Below are 10,000 nucleotides of genomic sequence, written 5' to 3'. Positions count from 1 at the left end.
CAGATCCCTCAGCGTCTCCAGCTGCAGCTGCCTGCAGCACTACAACAACCACAACAACCACAACCACAACAACAATCACAACCACAACAACAATCACAACAACAATCACAACAACAATCACAACCACCACTGCTCAAGCAGATCCCTCCGCGTCTCCAGCTGCAGCTGCCTGCAGCACTAGCAACAACCACCACAACAACAACCACAACAACAACAATCACAACAACAACCACAACAACAACCACAACCACCACTGCTCAAGCAGATCCCTCAGCGTCTCCAGCTGCAGCTGCCTGCAGCACTAGCAACAACAACAACAACAATCACAACAACCACAACCACAACAACAATCACAACAACAATCACAACAACAATCACAACCACCACTGCTCAAGCAGATCCCTCAGCGTGTCCAGCTGCAGCTGCCTGCAGCACTAGCAACAACAACAACAACCACAACAACTATCACAACAACAATCACAACCACCACAACAACAACCACAACCACAACAATCACAACAACAATCACAACCACCACTGCTCAAGCAGATCCCTCAGCGTGTCCAGCTGCAGCTGCCTGCAGCACTAGCAACAACAACAACAACCACAACAACTATCACAACAACAATCACAACCACCACAACAACAACCACAACCACAACAATCACAACAACAATCACAACCACCACTGCTCAAGCAGATCCCTCAGCGTCTCCAGCTGCAGCTGCCTGCAGCACTAGCAACAACAACCACAACCACAACCACAACAACAACAACCACAACCACCACAACAACAATCACAACAACAACAACCACAACCACCACTGCTCAAGCAGATCCCTCAGCGTCTCCAGCTGCAGCTGCCTGCAGCACTAGCAACAACCACAACAACAACCACAACAACTATCACAACAACAATCACAACAATCACAACAATCACAACAACCACAACAACAATCACAACAACAACAACAACCACAACAACAACAACAATCACAACAACAATCACAACAACAATCACAACAACAACAACAACCACAACAACAACAACAATCACAACAACAATCACAACAACCACCACTGCTCAAGCAGATCCTTCAGCGTGTCCAGCTGCAGCTGCCTGCAGCACTAGCAACAACCACAACCACAACAATCACAACCACCACAACAACAATCACAACCACCACAACAACAATCACAACCACCACCACTCAAACAGATCCTTCAGCATCTCCAGCTGCAGCTGCCTGCAGCACTAGGAACAACCACAACAACAACTACAACAATCACAACAACAATCACAACCACCACAACAAAAAACACAACCACCACAACAACAATCACAACCACCACCACTCAAACAGATCCTTCAGCGTGTCCAGCTGCAGCTGCCTGCAGCACTAGCAACAACAACAACAACCACAACCACAACAACAATCACAACAACAATCACAACAACCACCACAACCACCACAACAACAACCACCACAACAAAAACAACCAACACTACAACAATCACAACCACAACAACAACCACCACAACAAAAAACACAATCATCACACTCACCACCACACTCACCACACTCACCACCACACTCACCACACTCACCACCACACTCACCACCACACACCACCACACTCACCACCACACTCACCACACTCACCACACTCACGACCACACTCACCACCACACTCACCACCACACTCACCACCACAATCACCACCACAATCACCACCACACTCACCACCACAATCACCACACTCACCACCACACTCACGACCACACTCACCACCACAATCACCACCACCACACTCACCACCACACTTACCACCACCACACTCACCACCACAATCACCACACTCACCACCACACTCACCACCACACTCACCACCACAATCACCACCACCATCACCACCACACTCACCACCACACTCACCACCACACTCACCACCACACTCACCACCACACTCACCACCACACTCACCACCACACTCACCACCACAATCACCACCACCACACTCACCACCACACTCACCACCACACTCACCACCACACTCACCACCACACTCACGACCACACTCACCACCACACTCACCACCACACTCACCACACTCACCACACTCACCACCACACTCACCACCACAATCACCACCACCACACTCACCACCACACTCACCACCACACTCACCACCACACTCACCACCACCACACTCACCACCACAATCATCACCACCACACTCACCACCACAATCACCACCACCATCACCACCACACTCACCACCACACTCACCACCACACTCACCACCACACTCACACCACACTCACCACCACACTCACCACACTCACCACCACACTCACGACCACACTCACCACACTCACCACCACACTCACCACACTCACCACCACACTCACCACACTCACCACACTCACCACCACACTCACGACCACACTCACCACCACAATCACCACCACCACACTCACCACCACACTCACCACCACACTCACCACCACACTCACCACCACCACACTCACCACCACAATCATCACCACCACACTCACCACCACACTCACCACCACAATCACCACCACCATCACCACCACACTCACCACCACAATCACCACCACACTCACCACCACACTCACCACCACACTCACCACCACACTCACCACACTCACCACCACACTCACCACACTCACCACCACACTCACCACCACACTCACCACCACACTCACCACACTCACCACACTCACCACCACACTCACGACCACACTCACCACCACACTCACCACCACACTCACCACCACCATCACCACCACACTCACCACACTCACCACACTCACCACCACACTCACCACCACACTCACCACCACAATCACCACCACACTCACCACCACACTCACCACCACACTCACCACCACACTCACCACACTCACCACACTCACCACCACACTCACGACCACACTCACCACCACAATCACCACCACCACACTCACCACCACACTCACCACCACACTCACCACCACACTCACCACCACCACACTCACCACCACACTCACCACCACAATCACCACCACCATCACCACCACACTCACCACCACAATCACCACCACAATCACCACCACACTCACCACCACACTCACCACCACACTCACCACCACACTCACCACCACACTCACCACCACACTCACCACCACACTCACGACCACCACACTCACCACCACACTCACCACCACACTCACCACCACACTCACCACCACACTCACCACCACACTCACCACCACACTCACCACCACACTCACCACCACACTCACCACCACACTCACCACCACCACACTCACCACCACAATCACCACCACACTCACCACCACAATCACCACCACAATCACCACCACCACACTCACCACCACCACACTCACCACCACACTCACCACCACAATCACCACCACCACACTCACCACCACACTCACCACAACAACAACCACCACAATCACCACCACACTCACCACCACCACACTCACCACCACACTCACCACAACAACAACCACCACAATCACCACCACACTCACCACCACCACACTCACCACCACACTCACCACAACAACAACCACCACACTCACCACCACACTCACCACCACAATCACCACCACACTCACCACCACCACACTCACCACCACACTCACCACAACAACAACCACCACACTCACCACCACACTCACCACTACACTCACCACCACACTCACCACTACACTCACCACCACACTCACCACAATCATCACAATCACCACCACAACCGTGATGGTGGTGATGGTGATGATGGTGATGACGGTGATGATGGTGGTGATGGTGATGATGGTGGTGATGATGGTGATGATGGTGATGATGGTGATGGTGATGTTGGTGATGTTGGTGATGGTGATGATGGTGATGGTGATGTTGGTGATGTTGGTGATGGTGGTGATGGTGGTGATGTTGGTGATGGTGGTGATGGTGGTGGTGATGGTGGTGATGGTGGTGATGGTGGTGATGTTGGTGATGTTGGTGATGGTGGTGATGGTGGTGATGGTGGTGATGTTGGTGATGGTGGTGATGGTGGTGGTGATGGTGGTGATGGTGGTGATGGTGGTGATGTTGGTGATGGTGGTGATGTTGGTGATGGTGGTGATGTTGGTGATGTTGGTGATGGTGGTGATGGTGGTGATGTTGGTGATGGTGGTGATGTTGGTGATGGTGGTGATGTTGGTGATGGTGGTGATGTTGGTGATGTTGGTGATGGTGGTGATGGTGGTGATGTTGGTGATGGTGGTGATGGTGGTGGTGATGGTGGTGATGGTGGTGATGGTGGTGATGATGGTGGTGATGGTGGTGATGTTGGTGATGGTGGTGATGGTGGTGATGGTGGTGATGGTGGTGATGTTGGTGATGGTGGTGATGTTGGTGATGGTGGTGATGTTGATGGTGGTGGTAATGGTGGTGGTGATGATGGTGGTGATGGTGGTGTTGATGTTGGTGATGATGGTGATGCTGATGGTGGTGATGATGGTGATGATGATGTTGATGATGATGGTGGTGATGTTGATGATGATGTTGATGATGATGTTGATGATGATGTTGATGATGATGTTGATGATGATGTTGCTACCTTGAGGTACAGCGAGTGAGCGGCTGGGTGATGATGGTGATGATGATGTTGATGATGATGTTGATGATGGTAGTGATGGTGATGATGTTGATGGTGTTGATGTTGATGGTGATGATGATGTTGATGATGATGTTGGTGATGGTAGTGATGGTGATGATGTTGCTACCTTGAGGTAGAGTGAGTGAGCGGCTGGGTGATGATGATGGTGATGATGATGTTGATGATGATGTTGATGATGGTAGTGATGGTGATGATGTTGATGGTGTTGATGTTGATGGTGATGATGATGTTGATGATGATGTTGGTGATGGTAGTGATGGTGATGATGTTGCTACCTTGAGGTAGAGTGAGTGAGCGGCTGGGTGATGATGATGTTGATGGTGATGATGTTGCTACCTTGAGGTAGAGTGAGTGAGCGGCTGGGTGATGATGATGTTGATGATGATGTTGCTACCTTGAGGTAGAGCGAGTGAGCGGCTGGGTGATGATGATGTTGATGATGATGTTGCTACCTTGAGGTAGAGCGAGTGAGCGGCTGGGTGATGATGATGTTGATGGTGATGATGTTGCTACCTTGAGGTAGAGTGAGTGAGCGGCTGGGTGATGATGATGTTGATGATGATGTTGCTACCTTGAGGTAGAGTGAGTGAGCGGCTGGGTGATGATGATGTTGATGGTGATGATGTTGCTACCTTGAGGTAGAGTGAGTGAGCGGCTGGGTGATGATGATGTTGATGATGATGTTGCTACCTTGAGGTAGAGTGAGTGAGCGGCTGGGTGATGATGATGTTGATGGTGATGATGTTGCTACCTTGAGGTAGAGTGAGTGAGTGGCTGGGTGATGATGATGTTGATGGTGATGATGTTGCTACCTTGAGGTAGAGTGAGTGAGCGGCTGGGTGATGATGATGGTGATGATGTTGATGGTGATGATGTTGCTACCTTGAGGTAGAGTGAGTGAGCGGCTGGGTGATGATGATGTTGATGGTGTTGATGATGATGATGATGTTGCTACCTTGAGGTAGAGTGAGTGAGCGGCTGGGTGATGATGATGTTGGTGATGATAGTGATGGTGATGGTAGTGATGGTGATGATGTTGCTACCTTGAGGTAGAGTGAGTGAGCGGCTGGGTGATGATGATGTTGATGATGATGATGTTGCTACCTTGAGGTAGAGTGAGTGAGCGGCTGGGTGATGGTGATGATGTTGATGTTGGTGATGATGTTGCTACCTTGAGGTAGAGTGAGTGAGCGGCTGGGTGATGATGATGTTGATGGTGATGATGATGTTGCTACCTTGAGGTAGAGTGAGTGAGCGGCTGGGTGATGATGATGTTGATGTTGATGATGATGTTGCTACCTTGAGGTAGAGTGAGTGAGCGGCTGGGTGATGATGATGTTGATGGTGATGATGTTCCTACCTTGAGGTAGAGTGAGTGAGCGGCTGGGTGATGATGATGTTGATGATGATGTTGCTACCTTGAGGTAGAGTGAGTGAGCGGCTGGGTGATGATGATGTTGATGTTGATGATGATGTTGCTACCTTGAGGTAGAGTGAGTGAGCGGCTGGGTGATGATGATGTTGATGTTGATGATGATGTTGCTACCTTGAGGTAGAGTGAGTGAGCGGCTGGGTGATGATGATGTTGATGGTGATGATGTTCCTACCTTGAGGTAGAGTGAGTGAGCGGCTGGGTGATGATGATGTTGATGATGATGTTGCTACCTTGAGGTAGAGTGAGTGAGCGGCTGGGTGATGATGATGTTGATGTTGATGATGATGTTGCTACCTTGAGGTAGAGTGAGTGAGCGGCTGGGTGATGATGATGTTGATGTTTATGATGATGTTGCTACCTTTAGGTAGAGTGAGTGAGCGGCTGGGTGATGATGATGATGTTGATGATGGTGATGATGTTGCTACCTTGAGGTAGAGTGAGTGAGCGGCTGGGTGATGATGATGTTGATGTTGATGATGATGTTGCTACCTTGAGGTAGAGTGAGTGAGCGGCTGGGTGATGATGATGTTGATGTTGATGATGATGTTGCTACCTTGAGGTAGAGTGAGTGAGCGGCTGGGTGATGATGATGTTGATGTTGATGGTGATGATGTTCCTACCTTGAGGTAGAGTGAGTGAGCGGCTGGGTGATGATGATGTTGATGTTGATGATGATGTTGCTACCTTGAGGTAGAGTGAGTGAGCGGCTGGGTGATGATGATGTTGATGTTGATGGTGATGATGTTCCTACCTTGAGGTAGAGTGAGTGAGCGGCTGGGTGATGATGATGTTGATGATGATGTTGCTACCTTGAGGTAGAGTGAGTGAGCGGCTGGGTGATGATGATGATGTTGATGATGATGTTGCTACCTTGAGGTAGAGTGAGTGAGCGGCTGGGTGATGATGATGTTGCTACCTTGAGGTAGAGTGAGTGAGCGGCTGGGTGATGATGATGTTGATGGTGATGGTGTTGCTACCTTGAGGTAGAGTGAGTGAGCGGCTGGGTGATGATGATGTTGATGATGATGTTGCTACCTTGAGGTAGAGTGAGTGAGCGGCTGGGTGATGATGATGTTGATGGTGATGATGTTGCTACCTTGAGGTAGAGTGAGTGAGCGGCTGGGTGATGATGATGTTGATGGTGTTGATGATGATGATGATGTTGCTACCTTGAGGTAGAGTGAGTGAGCGGCTGGGTGATGATGATGATGATGATGATGTTGATGATGATGATGTTGCTACCTTGAGGTAGAGTGAGTGAGCGGCTGGGTGATGATGATGTTGATGATGATGTTGCTACCTTGAGGTAGAGTGAGTGAGCGGCTGGGTGATGATGATGGTGATGATGTTGATGATGTTGCTACCTTGAGGTAGAGTGAGTGAGCGGCTGGGTGATGATGATGTTGATGGTGTTGATGATGATGATGATGTTGCTACCTTGAGGTAGAGTGAGTGAGCGGCTGGGTGATGATGATGATGATGATGTTGCTACCTTGAGGTAGAGTGAGTGAGCGGCTGGGTGATGATGATGTTGGTGATGGTAGTGATGGTGATGGTAGTGATGGTGATGATGTTGCTAACTTGAGGTAGAGTGAGTGAGCGGCTGGGTGATGATGATGTTGATGATGATGATGTTGCTACCTTGAGGAAGAGTGAGTGAGCGGCTGGGTGATGATGATGATGTTGATGATGATGTTGCTACCTTGAGGTAGAGTGAGTGAGCGGCTGGGTGATGATGATGATGTTGATGTTGGTGATGATGTTGCTACCTTGAGGTAGAGCGAGTGAGCGGCTGGGTGATGATGGTGATGTTGATGATGATGTTGCTACCTTGAGGTAGAGTGAGTGAGCGGCTGGGTGATGGTGATGATGTTGATGTTGGTGATGATGTTGCTACCTTGAGGTAGAGTGAGTGAGCGGCTGGGTGATGATGATGTTGATGATGATGTTGCTACCTTGAGGTAGAGTGAGTGAGCGGCTGGGTGATGATGATGTTGATGTTGATGATGATGTTGCTACCTTGAGATAGAGTGAGTGAGCGGCTGGGTGATGATGATGATGTTGATGATGATGTTGCTACCTTGAGGTAGAGTGAGTGAGCGGCTGGGTGATGATGATAGTGATGATGATGATGTTGATGATGATGTTGCTACCTTGAGGTAGAGTGAGTGAGCGGCTGGGTGATGATGATGGTGATGATGATGATGGTGATGATGTTGCTACCTTGAGGTAGAGTGAGTGAGCGGCTGGGTGATGATGATGTTGATGATGATGTTGCTACCTTGAGGTAGAGTGAGTGAGCGGCTGGGTGATGATGATGTTGATGTTGATGATGATGTTGCTACCTTGAGGTAGAGTGAGTGAGCGGCTGGGTGATGATGATGTTGATGTTTATGATGATGTTGCTACCTTTAGGTAGAGTGAGTGAGCGGCTGGGTGATGATGATGATGTTGATGATGGTGATGATGTTGCTACCTTGAGGTAGAGTGAGTGAGCGGCTGGGTGATGATGATGTTGATGTTGATGATGATGTTGCTACCTTGAGGTAGAGTGAGTGAGCGGCTGGGTGATGATGATGATGTTGATGATGATGTTGCTACCTTGAGGTAGAGTGAGTGAGCGGCTGGGTGATGATGATGTTGATGTTGATGGTGATGATGTTCCTACCTTGAGGTAGAGTGAGTGAGCGGCTGGGTGATGATGATGTTGATGATGATGTTGCTACCTTGAGGTAGAGTGAGTGAGCGGCTGGGTGATGATGATGATGTTGATGATGATGTTGCTACCTTGAGGTAGAGTGAGTGAGCGGCTGGGTGATGATGATAGTGATGATGATGATGGTGATGATGTTGCTACCTTGAGGTAGAGTGAGTGAGCGGCTGGGTGATGGTGATGATGATGGTGGTGATGATGTTGCTACCTTGAGGTAGAGTGAGTGAGCGGCTGGGTGATGGTGATGATGATGTTGGTGATGATGTTGCTACCTTGAGGTAGAGTGAGTGAGCGGCTGGGTGATGATGATGTTGATGTTGATAGTGATGATGATGATGGTGATGATGTTGCTACCTTGAGGTAGAGTGAGTGAGCGGCTGGGTGATGATGATGGTGATGATGTTGATGGTGATGATGTTGATGTTGATGATGATGTTGCTACCTTGAGGTAGAGCGAGTGAGCGGCTGGGTGATGATGATGTTGATAGTGATGATGATGGTGATGATGTTGATAGTGATGATGATGTTGATGTTGATGATGATGTTGCTACCTTGAGGTAGAGCGTGTGAGCGGCTGGGTGATGATGATGTTGATGGTGATGATGTTGCTACCTTGAGGTAGAGTGAGTGAGCGGCTGGGTGATGATGATGTTGATGTTGATAGTGATGATGATGATGGTGATGATGTTGCTACCTTGAGGTAGAGTGAGTGAGCGGCTGGGTGATGATGATGGTGATGATGTTGATGGTGATGATGATGTTGATGATGATGTTGCTACCTTGAGGTAGAGTGAGTGAGCGGCTGGGTGATGATGATGGTGGTGATGATGTTGATGATGATGTTGCTACCTTGAGGTAGAGTGAGTGAGCGGCTGGGTGATGATGTTGATGATGATGATGTTGATGATGATGTTGCTACCTTGAGGTAGAGTGAGTGAGCGGCTGGGTGATGATGATGGTGGTGATGATGTTGCTACCTTGAGGTAGAGTGAGTGAGCGGCTGGGTGATGATGATGATGTTGATGATGATGTTGCTACCTTGAGGTAGAGTGAGTGAGCGGCTGGGTGATGATGATGTTGATGATGATGTTGCTACCTTGAGGTAGAGTGAGTGAGCGGCTGGGTGATGTTGATGTTGATGATGATGTTGC

The 10,000-nt window shown here is 49.5% G+C and overlaps 1 protein-coding gene across 1 annotated transcript in view; it reads right to left on the bottom strand.

Annotated features, from left to right (window-relative positions):
* Positions 1–10,000, bottom strand: part of LOC144955731 (vacuolar protein sorting-associated protein 16 homolog) — a 43,807-nt gene that overhangs the window by 23,495 nt on the left and 10,312 nt on the right. The gene's annotated exons all lie outside the window — the stretch shown is intronic.

Source organism: Lampetra fluviatilis, unplaced genomic scaffold, assembly GCF_964198595.1.
Source record: "Lampetra fluviatilis unplaced genomic scaffold, kcLamFluv1.1 SCAFFOLD_400, whole genome shotgun sequence".
NCBI lineage: Eukaryota > Metazoa > Chordata > Hyperoartia > Petromyzontiformes > Petromyzontidae > Lampetra > Lampetra fluviatilis.
The sequence above is the reverse complement of the archived record's forward strand: the minus strand, read 5'-3'. Positions and strand labels throughout refer to the sequence as shown.